Genomic DNA, 12,814 nt, shown 5'->3' on the forward strand with positions numbered 1-12,814 from the left:
AATAGGCAGTGGGCTCTGTCCACCAGCGGAGGAGTGAGTCACTGAGCCAGTGAGTCATTGCCAAGGCAGCTGGACATGAATCATTCCCTAGGTAGCTGGTTGCTGCTGTACGCTCCCATGGCACAGCCTTAATAGCTGGCAGAGAACCATGTTCTCCAGTGCTGGGGCTTCACTGGTTTTTATTAACTTAGTGTGAGCTGGGACAACTCTAAATAAAAAGGTTCTCCTTTCTCAGCCGTTTGTCTGTACCTCCCTGCTGCCTCCTTCCTTGTGCCAGTACAAGCACTTGCATGGCTGTGTAGTGGACTGCATGAAGTTTAATGCTGGCTACTTAGTTTTAATGATGGTTAATAGTTTTTAATTGTGATCAGCTTTAATTGGCATCAGTTTCCCAAGGCAGTTCATGTTCCAGCCACATAGATGCTTGTATTAGTATAAATAAGAAGCTGTGCTTGGGCATGCACATGAAATTCTGGATGGGGAGTGTAGGACCACTAGTTTCAGTAGTCACAAGCAGATTTATCTGCTTAAAGTGCTAATAGCACTACATTTGAGAGTTTGTGGATTTAGTCCAGCCATATTCCACATTTAATACCAGTCTACCCATCCTTCTTTCTAGATGTGCAATACTAGTTCCTAAATCTGTCTTCTGTTGATTTAATGTCCTCTCTAGTTTTCAGTCAGGTGTTTGATCTTACTTGCTGTTTGCATGTGACCTGTGTGACATTGCTACGGCCAGATATGTCTATTTCTTGTTGTGGATCCTGTCTCTTATGGAGTTTCTGACTTCCTGATCTTGACTATGGTGTGGTCTCTCAGCATGTCTTGCACCACGTGCTCACCAACTGCATTTCCTGAAGTCCTGACGGTTCTCTTGTCTGCCCCCTCAATTTGTTCTCTTTCTGACTTTTCCAATTCAGGACTTGGCACTTGCTACCAGACTTCACTACAGTCAGAGTGGCCCTAACCCACTAGCTGTGACTGTTGTCCCTTGATTTTAAGGTACACCGATTGCCTGTAAGAATGCTTCTGAGACATTTCAGAGGAGGACAAGATTTAAAAAAAAAGTGGAGTACATTCTTTTTTTTATTTCTGGGAAGCATCTCAGTGGGATGGATAACCTATGAAACCACATGAAGTATTTGTTTGAAAGTTTAAAAAGGGACAATACAGCTCAGTATCACCAGCTGACATGAGGAGGGAAATGATCTCAACACTGAGCAAGATGGAATAGTATTTTTCCTGATGTGTTAGATAAGTAGCAGGGTGATGTTGTATATTTGAAGCCAGATCACCTAAAAAGAGATTTGTATTAATGCTAAAAGCTGCAGGCCTTCCTTCACAGGAGTCTGGATTGCTGTCATACACAAAAAACAGGTGAAGGAGGGAAACAGTGAAAGCTCTTTTTTGAACTTGACTGACAACTAGACATGAACAAAGTATTGTCTGAGAGACAGGCTGAGGTTTCAGGAAGGACAGAAGGAGATTGTTTTGGATTAGGGGGAGGTTCTGTGAGTCAGTGTTGGAAAGATGTTTGCTGAATTCATGTTTACAACTGAGATTACCCAGAGATAAAGGGCAGGACAGGAGCTGAAGGACCAACAGGTTTGAAAATATCCATTCAAAGGGGTTGCACTAATTTAACTAGACCAGTTTTGAAATTGTTTTGATAACATTTATCAGGCATTTGAATCTGGAGGAAGAATGGCTTGGGAAGACAGGAAGGCTCAGATATCATCATATGATTGTAGACATGGGGCCAAAAATTGTTTATGATCTTGTTCCTTTGTAGTAATCTGCTGGCACAACAGGCTGTAACTGGGCAGGTACATTCCCCTGTGTGCAGGAGGAAATTCTGTGCTACAAAAAACCTGTTGTGACTATTGTTGTAACCTCTTTTTTTTTTTTTTTTAATGTTAGGTGTGTTACCAAGCCCAACAGTCAGAGTTCAGAGGTTCTGCATACTGAAACAGAGCTAAGCAGAACTTTGGGGCAGTCAGAAACAGAATGCAAGCCTGTATGCTGCTGAAGCTGCTCCCCAATTTCATTGCTATAACCAGCTGCAGAGCACAGAGCTCACAGAGTTAGTGTGAAGTTAACTGACCCATATTGGTCTTATCTATATTCTTGAATGGGGTAAGCTTGGTGTCAACAAATAACCATGTCCAGGAAGAAAGATGAGAAAGTATGAATGGTTTTTTATATGGAAAGGACAATGATGAATTCTGTTTTCTTAGTCAGTCTCTTTACAGTTTCCCAGTAGCACAGAGGGACTGTAGACTTGTGGAAATTTCTCCCTAGGGAATAATTCTTGTGTAGAGGTTTCTTCACTTTGAACAGATATTTTGAGCAGCTTGAATGATCCACAGGGGCCTGTGGCAGCAAATTTTGAGCAGCCAACTTACACGAGAGGCATTGCCAAGAAAAATTGAGATTCAAGTACAGAATTAAAGCCGCCTTTACCAGCCCTCCACCCACCGGGCAGTAACGGATCGTGCTCACTCTTTGTGAAGGAGAACATTCCTTGTTAATATTTATGTAAAAGTTATATTAATGCTAATCTCTGCATCTCTGCTATGTCACTGTGAACAGCAAAACCTAGTGTGCTGTGAGAAGGAGCACTGCTTTAGTGTCTTCCCCCATTGTTACAAAAGGAACAGGAAAGCAAGTTGCTGCAGAGCCACTGTAGGCATAGAGAAGGCATGAGTTTCAAGGCATTTTTTCACTTCTTTTAGAAACAAAAGCACTCATCCCTACTATTGCCAACCTGGCCCTGCTCCTCCATTTCCATTTTGATTTACTTGCCCCGCTTCTCAGGTTTCTGCTTACAGAAAGGACAGCAAATGCAGCCAACTTCACAGTTCAGGGAGTCAAAGGTCTCAGAACAGAATTTCTCAGCAAATCTGGGCTGTTCTGCTACATGGTAGAAATAGAAACGGTCATAGCAAAAACCAGAAAAGATCTTTCAGTAATGGGAGCTATTTTTAGCTCATTAGTGATTTCAGCACCTAATGCTGTTATTCCCTACTGAATAAATGGATTTACTACCTAGAACCAGGAAATATCCTTCTAAATTAAATGAGGAAGGTAAATGTGAAGAATTGTTCTGTGAAATAATTTTCAGGGTGCCACTATGATTTCCTCTGCAGCTAGTTCAGATTTGACTGATAGTTGTAAGTGTAGTGCTGCCATATGATTTATCTCATGATAAATTACACTTGCTGACAAAAAAAAAAAAACAAACAAAAAAAACACAGAAGCACTGACAATTAAGTAGCTCTTGTAAAATTTTGTATGTATGAAATTGTAAAGCAGAAGTTGCATAACTTTAATACTTGGACAGTGTATGTCTTATTAAAAACATTAAATGACTGAAGCTTCTTAAGGTTTAGTTTGTGGATCCAGTTGCAAATATTTGGCTAATGGAATAATCAGTCAATTACATTTGGAAAAGAGGAATTAAATGAAAAAGTTAGCAATTTCATTTTAACCCAAGTAATACTTGCTGCTAGTTTATATGTGTTCTACAGGCCTGGATGTCATGGTGATGGGCCATAATAACTCCACTGCTGAAATTAACCATCAGGCAGTAGACCCATGAGCCCACACATTAGTTCCTTTCAGAAATGGGGTGGAGAAGATGCAGGGTCTTGCATTCATTTTCTTGACTTCTGTCCTTGTTCTGAATGATGCCCCACACTCCTGCTGTTGTCTAAACTGACTTTGCTCCCGTGATCAGTCAATGTACTCTTTAAAATTTGAGGCAAAGTATTCACTTCAGATCAGTAGCAAAGTGTAATCTATATTTTGCCAAGATTATCTTCCATTCCTCTGCACTTTTTATTCCATAGCACTACAGTCCTTTTTTTTATTGTCTTTAGTTTATGACAATGAAGAATATTTTTTGTTGTTTGCTTTCTTATATTTTTAAAGTCTAATTCAGCCTGACTTTTGGTAATTCTCACTTTGTTCTTTTCTTCATCCCTCAGATAACATTTCCTTTGTGCTTAAGCCTCTTTGCCATTTTGCAAATGTTTTGGGGTTTGCTTGTGGTTATTTATTCAACTAACTCTCTTCACTCTCTTCACTAAAACCTTTTCTGCTTTCTTGAGACAAAGTCCACATACTTTAATTCTTTTCACTTCAAATAATTGTATTATCCTCAATATTTGAATTCCTCAGTCCCTGACTTCACAAATAAGTTCTCTGGTTTGTCAAAGCTTTTGAAACTGAGAATATTGTTTGCTTTTGGATCTTCTGCCAAATCAATTTTTACCTTATCAAATTGTTGTGTATCTGTCAAAGCCCTCTTCTGTCATTGGTCAATGGCAATGCAATTACTAGCATGCCTATATAGGTTTTCATATGCATTTGATTAATGAATGTAATACACTGAATGCAATTATGAATTTAATTCACAAATAAATGTTTTAATTCACATCATAAATGTTTAATCTTTATCTGTGAACTTGCTTAGGAATACCTTTAGCTCAGTAGTAGTTACATTCAATTTTTATTTTTACCTAGTTACATTCAATTTTTATTTGTACCTAATTTACTAAAGATATGACATTATTCAAACAAAATCTAAACCAGTTACAGCTGATCTTCAAAGAGGGACTAAAGAAAGAGAATTGGGTGTAATCCCCTTTTTTGCTTTTAGTGTTCTAAAAACTTCTGTCAGCCCTTACTTTTAGGCAATTAAAAAGTGCATGGAAACTGTTGCTTGAGATGTCTTGTAGTTGTGTTCCTGAAAATGAAAAGGCTCACTTAAACTTTCCTGAGAGGATTGTGTTACTGAAGAAGAGAATTCACACATATGAGCAAAACTCACACTTTCTCTCCTTCCCCAGTCTCCAAAAGCCCGTGGTCATATCAGTAATTTTTGCCCAGTCTAAAGGAAGTCAGTACACAAACTCAGGCCTTGCTCCTGCAAACATTTACACGTTTAACTTTGAAACTAAATTGGAGGTCAACAAAAGTACGCAAATCTAAGAAGCAATGAATGTACAGAAGTATTAGCAGGCATGACAGAATGAGAGAGGCAGGCTTCTCTTAGCTCCTCCTCCGGAAGGAATGGTAATTTACAATAATATCTACTGTTTTCTGTTACCAGGGTACAGAATAATCAGAACTGACCTTCAGAGAAGGGATTCCAGGGAGGAAAATGAACTGTGCCCTTTCTCCTCATCTTTGATCTTCTTGTCAAACCAGATTTTTTTTTTTCTGCTTATTTTTGCAATAGGAATTCAGGCTGCCATGTGCCCTACCTTCTTCCCTCCATCTGCCCATGGTGAGAGACCAGTAGAAACATCACAAAGAATAAGATATATTAGTTAAATTAATTGTGTTGGCACATACTGTAGTTTAATAGTGAATGAACATATAAGAGATCTTTATTAAAAGTTTATGTGTCTTGTTTCCTTGATGTAGATTGTTAGCAGTTCATATCTGAGACCTTTTCAGTATCAGCTAAACTAAGAAAGGTGCAGTAGGCAAATAGAAAACAAATAATCTGTTTTAAAAAATCCCAACTCCCAAAAGGTTATTATATTTTAAAGAAGAGATAAAGCTCCAACCTTTCAAATATCCAACCTGGGCTGTATAGAAAACTTTGAAGGAACCAGCCTGGGAAGAATGTGATGTAAACCACATGGAGGAGTTTTGCTTACACAGAACTACAAAGATGCATCTCTTTTTTAATACAAGGCCTATGGTTGAAGCTGAAAGGATTCTTGGGGACACAACAGTGAAATGCATGTTTCGCCCAAGAGGACCTAGGTATATCCAAAGTTCAGTTTAAAGTTATGTTCCTTTTGTTTTCGCTTATTCTGTCCTTGAGGTAAAGCAAATTCATTTCTTTTAGACTTGATTGAGGCAAGCCAGGCTGTCTCCTCTTTATGCTGGTTGCTTCTGCAGAGATTGATTGTGAGTGATTTATAATCAGCCTTCCACAGGGAAAATTTCATCTATTTATCAGAGAATTAATGAAAAAATATTTATGTAGCTTGTAATTGCTTACATTGTTTCTAATTGCTCATTTATATAAAGAAGGGATTTACATTGGTTATATTATCATCAATTTTAATAAGCCTAAGCATAAAAAATCACCAGTTGGGTCTTAAACTAATGAGATTTATTCAAAAATAATGAGATTTCAGACATTAATAAATTGGGATTTGACCTCTGGGATATTTGTCAATGTGTACGTTGAAAATTTCAAAACTCTAAAAATAAAGTGAAAAGAAAACTGGAGGCTATCACATGACTAGAAATACAAATCTTAAATTGAGACACTGAGTGATACTGATAAGATAAAAACAAAATGGCTCTTTATATGACTTTGGGCACACTTCTATATTTCATCTAGAGCAATAAAAAAGTTTTCTTATATAAAAGGTACAGATTAAATATTATAATTAGCTGATTTACAATTTAAATAATTTATTCTACTCTGTGTGACAGCATCATTAAGTACCTCTGTAGTAGGGTTCTCTGTAGACAATGCTAGAGCTAAGCTGCTGTCAGCATTTCAAAAATAAAACCTTTAAACAAAGGTTGTGACTGATTTCTGAAAGTTTCTCTAAGATAAATTGTTGCAGAGAGCATATTTCTGGATGATATAAAAAGTGATCTGGCTGTTTTGGAGACTGGCAAACAAAGTTATTACACTGTGTTGTACATAATATCAGTTTTTCATAACTGCAGGGTTTTTTTTCTTTATTTTTCTTTTTTTTTTTTCCCTGTGGATCAGTAGTTCCTGATTAAACTAGAATCTACTTTGTGTCCTTTCTTTTCATAAATATTTCTTCAGTAGTTTTATACTGCCTCTCCCTTTGTGTTTTCAAAATACTAGCTAAGGTCTTGATTGCTCAAATGTCTTTGATTGCAGCTTTGAATTTGTGCACCAGCAATGCCAACTGTGGTGGAAGGTGTACACTGAACTTTTATACTTACTGCTAACTGCAGGAGCCTTTTTGTCATTTGGTCAACAGAGCATCTCTCACCAGTGATTTCAGTCTGTGTGCAATTATATTATGGCATATATGCTTCCTGGTTATGAAAAGACACACCTTAAGCAATACCATCAGTTTAATTATAATAATCTGGGGTTTTTTAACTTAGCATTTGGAACTTATAACACAGAGTCATAGAATCATAGCATGGTATTGGTTGGAAGGGATCTTCAAGATGATCTAGTTCCAATGCCCTGCCAGTGGCAGGGACACCTTCCATTAGACTGGGTTACTCAAAGCCCCATCCACACTTTGAATGTTGCATGGGGCATCCACAACTTCTCTGGACAACCTGTTCCAGTGCCTAACCACCCTCACAATAAAGAATTTCTTCCTAATATCTAATCTAAACCCACCCTCTTTGAAGCCATTCCCCCTTGTCCTGTCACTACAGGCCCTTGTAAAAAGTGCCTTTCCAGCTCTCTTGCAGACTCCTTTAGGTATTGGAAGGTGCTGTGTCCTTGGAACCTTCTCTTTTCCAGGCTGAACAACCCCAGTTCTCCCAGCCTTCTTTGTTCTCCTTCTCCTTCTTCTCCTGCTTCTCCTGCTTCTCCTGCTTATACTTCTTCTCCATCTTCATGTGGCCTCCTCTGGACTGACTCCTGAAGGTGCACATCCCTCTCATATTGGGGGCCCCAGAGCTGGATGCAGTGCTCCACACAGGTCTCAGGAGAGCAGAGCAGAATGGCAGAACCACCTCTCTTTACTGGCCAAACTGCTTTGGATGCAGCCCAAGACAGAGTTGGCTCTCTGGGCCCTGAACACACATTGCTGGGTCACACTGAGCTTCTCATCCACCAGCACCCCAAGTCCTTCTCCTCAGGGCTGCTCTCACCATTCTCCACCCAGCCTGTATTTATGTTTGGGATCACCCCAATCCAGGTGCAGGACCTTGCACTTGGCCTTGTTAAATTTCATGAGGTTTGCACAGTCACACCTCTTGAGCCTGCCAGGGTTCCTCTGGATGGCATCCCTTCCCTCCAGTGTGTCCACTGCACCACACAGCCTGGTGTCATTGGCAAACTTGCTGAGGGTGCTCTTGATCCCAATGTCTGTCACTGACATGGATGTTAAACAAAGCTCTGGTCCCAATACCGAGCCCTGAGAACACCCCTCGTCACTGGTCTCCCCTTGGACATGGAGCCATTGATAGCAGCTCTGAGTGTGACCATCCAGCCAATTCCTTATTCACCCAGGGGTCCATCTGTCAAATCCATGTCTCTCCAGTTTAGAGACAAGGATATAATGGGGGACAGTGTCAAAACATAACCTGATTGTACGTATTAAAAATATTTTTTTCTTCTACCTACCATCTCTTTGGTCTCTTCAATTCATGTGCCAACAAAGGATTCAAGGCTTTTCATCTGAAGAACTGTGCTGATTTAGGTACTCTATAACCAAATTGTGGTCCATGTAAACAATGGTAGGATATTGTACCAATTTTCTTAACTAATAGTTACCTCACGTTGTTGAGGTACAAGAGGTTGATAACTTCAAATTAGTTCTTCAAATTGTAAGATCATATATGCCAATAAATATACTTCAGATTTCTGTGATCTAAAAGAAAGCATTGATTCAGACATACTCTCAATTTCTAGTTTTACAAGGAAAATGGCAAGATTTAGACAGATAATCTAAGATTTTATTTCTCTTTCTTTGTATCCATGTCAGTTTATGTCAGGAAAATAATGTAATTCAGCATGCTAACACTGTTCATTTGACAGGATCACTGAAGTGATGAATTTTTTCTGTTTCTCCATTTAATTTTCTAGTGCAGTTGGGATACTAAACTTTCCATATTGGGTTTTACATGGGAAACTATAAGGTATTATTTATATAGAACATCAGTAAATTCTGCCCAGGTTCTATCTATTTCCTCTGCCTCAGTTTATTGGATCCAGATTTCTGCTTGTTGCCCTGTTGGTGCATTCTTCTCATCTGTGTTTGTGTGCATTTACTTTGTGGACAGTTTTAAGACATTCATTGCTCCGTGGCAAAATGATTTGTGGAAAGGCTGATCAATGTTTTCCTTTGGTCAAATGACTTTCAAGTGGTTTCTTGCCTTTCAGAAAAAACATGTATTTGAGCTCTTTGAAAGATGACAGTTTTGCTAGGAACTGGCTGAAGCAATTGCAGATACCACCAGAAAAATGAATCTCATTAAACTTTTACATATGCAATGCAGATGGTAATAATCAAGATGAGTCAGCCAGGACTTCCCTTGGTGGTCAGTGTAGCAAAACAGGTAGGTTTAGGGCATGAATCACCCAACATATTTGAGACAAGGATTCATTAAATTTTCTAGGTACACCAAAGGATCTACTTGTTCTACTGGAAAAGTAAGTGGAAGTGTGGCAGTGAAACTATATGTCCAGTCTGGGAAGAGTGAGCAGAGAAATGAACCATCTGTGCAGGCATAGCAATAGTTTTATTACTTATTTTCAGGAACCCTATAAACTATGTTATTATAAATCATAGTCTATGGAATAATTTATTTTATTAATATGATTTATTTACACTGCTAAGAATTTTGCACTTAGACTAGATGAAAAACTGTCTGCATAAAAGTCATGCCTTGCTGTTTCAGGGATTGAAAGACTGATGCATCTTTACTGGAGAGAAAATATTAAAAACTTTCTTAGAATAATTTTTAAAAATGGTAAGTAAGACCCCCTGCTGAACACCTGAGACCATTTGTCTTTGATCTTTACAGAACCAGCACTGGAATTTGCATTATCTAATGTAAGATGTCTGCAGTTCTGATGTCTGCATCTGACTTGGAGTCGAAGCGGAGTTGGTAACTGACAAGCCCAGGGTTTATAGATGTGGCTCCATGAAAAATTCTGCTGTCAGCCTGCAACAGCTGACACTGCAACACCAGAGTACACTCATGCTCACCCTGACACAACCCAGCCTCACCAAGTGTGATTGTGCAGGGTGGAGCCACACCAAAAGGTGATGTCACCCTGTGCTAACTTGCACTGCACTGCCCTGTGCAGAATTTTTCCATTCGAGGCATTAGGAACAGTTTCACACATTTCTCTGTTGCACAGTTTTTATTTTCTCTTTTTATTTAACAAAAATCCATACTTTGCAACTTTCTGTCATCAGCACAAGATCTGTAAAAGGTAATGTACCTTGCATTTCTCATCTGCATATCTTTCATATACATGGAACTTAACCAAGTCCTTCTAAAATGATGACTCATGATAGGAAAAGAGTGATTTAATTTTGAGAAGCTGGAAATAATAACACTATGGAATAGTGTTTCTGGGCCTAAAAACCACTGCACCAGGAGGTGAAACTGTTTTGCAGGTCTTGTGTGACTAGCACTGGATGAAGAAATTCAGAGTGAAGAAAGCCACATAAATGAAATTGCATGCTGAAGAGGTGCTGGCCCTGGCCTTCTTCAAAGAGACACCAAAGTGAGAGCCACTCTGATGACAGATAAGCAAATAGCATTCATGCTCTAGAAGTTAGCAAGCCAGACAGTAGGCAATCAATTGGGCTGGAAAATCCACAGTGAACACAGTTGTTGTGCAGGTCTGCAAGATTATCAAGCATCTCCTACTTTCTTGAGATTATGAATCAGGGTGGTGCCTGGGGTACAGAGGAATCTGAAGCGGGGGATGATGAGGCTGTGGTAGGGAAATAGGTTGGGCGCATCCTGAGTCTGCATCCTCTGAATACAAATGGGCAGATTTGTCCATGATGTAAACCTTGGCTGATCAAGGAAGATCTACAGCTTCTCACAGGAAACATTTTTCTTTGACTGTTTTTTATTGAAGGGTGGATAGTGAAACTTGGCCTTTATTTCCCAAATGTAGAAACCAAAAAGAAGAGATCCAACTTTTGTTTTAGCAAATGCAATATGAATGTTGCTGGCTTTCTTGATATTCAGAAGCCACACACCCTATTAAGCCTGGTCTGAGCGAAATAAGCATGCTGTTGTGACTACTGTGTACTTTTAGTTCAGGTTTTGTGAGGCCTGCTTTAAGCAATAGGAAAAGCACAGTAGTAGATTGGTAAATTGAGTAGGCAAACATCTGGTCAGTTTCTATGGCATTGTTTGGTTAAGGGAAACACTGGATCCCTTCAGAATTGTGTTCTCAGGAGGGTTATTTGCTGATAGTCAGTTTTCCCATTATTGACCTTGGAAACAATAATTGGTTTCAAATTAACTACATTCATTACTGAGTTCTCCTTGGTTTGAGGTCAGAGTCCAGAGGCTAGAGGAAGGTTTGGAAATATCCAGGAGCACAGAACACACTTTAGAAGCAAAGAGAACATGCAGCACCGATGCAGACTACTTCTGGGGAATCCTCCTTTTGCTGCCACCTCACGATCTCAGTGTACACCTCTAGGAAGGGATCTGCAGAACAAAAGACCTTCCAAACCAAAATACTAATGTGTATCCACTTGCTGCTCGGCCAGAACATTCTCTCTGAATTCCCTCCCCCTCTCCTCCTGCCCTTAGGAATGCATCACTCCAGGCCCCGCTCTTTTCGAGCGGCAGGGAGCACGGCGCCTCTGCCAGGGAGCGCAGTGCCAGAGGACGAGCGGCAGGAGCCACCCTGCCTGAGGACGAGGTTGGACTCGATGATCTCAGAGGCCTTTTCCAATCGAATTGATGCTGTGTGATTCTGTGACAAGGAAAGGACCAGGCAGACGGGGCTGCCCGCAGTTAGAGACGAGGTGCATGGCTCGTAAGGGCAGCTAGGGTTGAGGGAGGGAACTGCGAGTCAGAACTGAAGACCAGGGTGTGTGACCTGTGTTGTACAAGGACGTAAGGCCAAGCTTTAAATGAACGTGTTTGCACAGAAAGGTCTGCTTTTCTGTCAGCATTGTCATTACAAAGCAAACCTGTTCTTATGCTAAACGAAACAGCCGGGGTTTGGTTGCTGCTAACATTAGCGTGTGGGCACTCAGCACACCGGTAATGTACTCTGCAGTTTTCCATGCTCAGGGAGAAAAGCCGAATTGGTATGGTAGAACAACTTCAGGAAGTTAATTTTGCAATTTAAATATCCTCATTGAAAGCAAGCAAATAAAGAAGCAATGAGCGAGTATGTATGTGCGCAAGAATTCCTCAAGGCTGTTTGGCTTGATAGATTAATGGGCTAAACCTGCCTTTTCCCGGTGAGCCAGTGAGGTTTGTGTGCAGGTACTCAGAGTTTCGCTGGTTTCCCTGGCTGCGTAACCAGGCTGGTAAGGAACGTGGCGATAGCTGCTGTTCTCAGGGCACACCGGGAAGTACAGCTCTGCAGCCATGGACATTTGAGAAATTTCAAGGAGGAATTTGAGCCTGAGGGAACGCTTGTTTCTTTTGCTCCACGACTCCTCAACTTGTCTAAAGAGCTGATTGATAACAGATGCACCTATCTGCCTTTCTGGTTTTATTGAAGCATGTTGTTTTTCTGCAACAGGATTTTCTCCTGTGATCTCCCCAGGATATTTCTCCCTTTACTGTGTATACTCATGGTCAGCATTCTTTGTGGAATAAAGAGGCTCTGGCAGTCTATTATCTCTTGTTTAACCCGTTTTCCCCCTTAATCTGCATCCATCCTTCAGCAATTATGGAGATTGCAGTTTTCTAGGAGCTTCCATCAAAGGAGAGATTGTTAGATTTTCTTGGTAACAGGAAGGAGAAAGAATTTGGAAATTCCTGAAACTTCTTTCCCTGCAGGAATTCCTGTCCCTTTCCAAACAGCTTGCTTGGGTAAAGGCATTGCTGTAGGGAAGCTAAATTGCTGGGGATTGCCTGTGAGTCCTATGAAAGGGGAATCTGATGTAGTGGA

The sequence above is a fragment of the Serinus canaria genome, chromosome 3 (genome assembly GCF_022539315.1).
Source record: "Serinus canaria isolate serCan28SL12 chromosome 3, serCan2020, whole genome shotgun sequence".
Lineage (NCBI taxonomy): Eukaryota > Metazoa > Chordata > Aves > Passeriformes > Fringillidae > Serinus > Serinus canaria.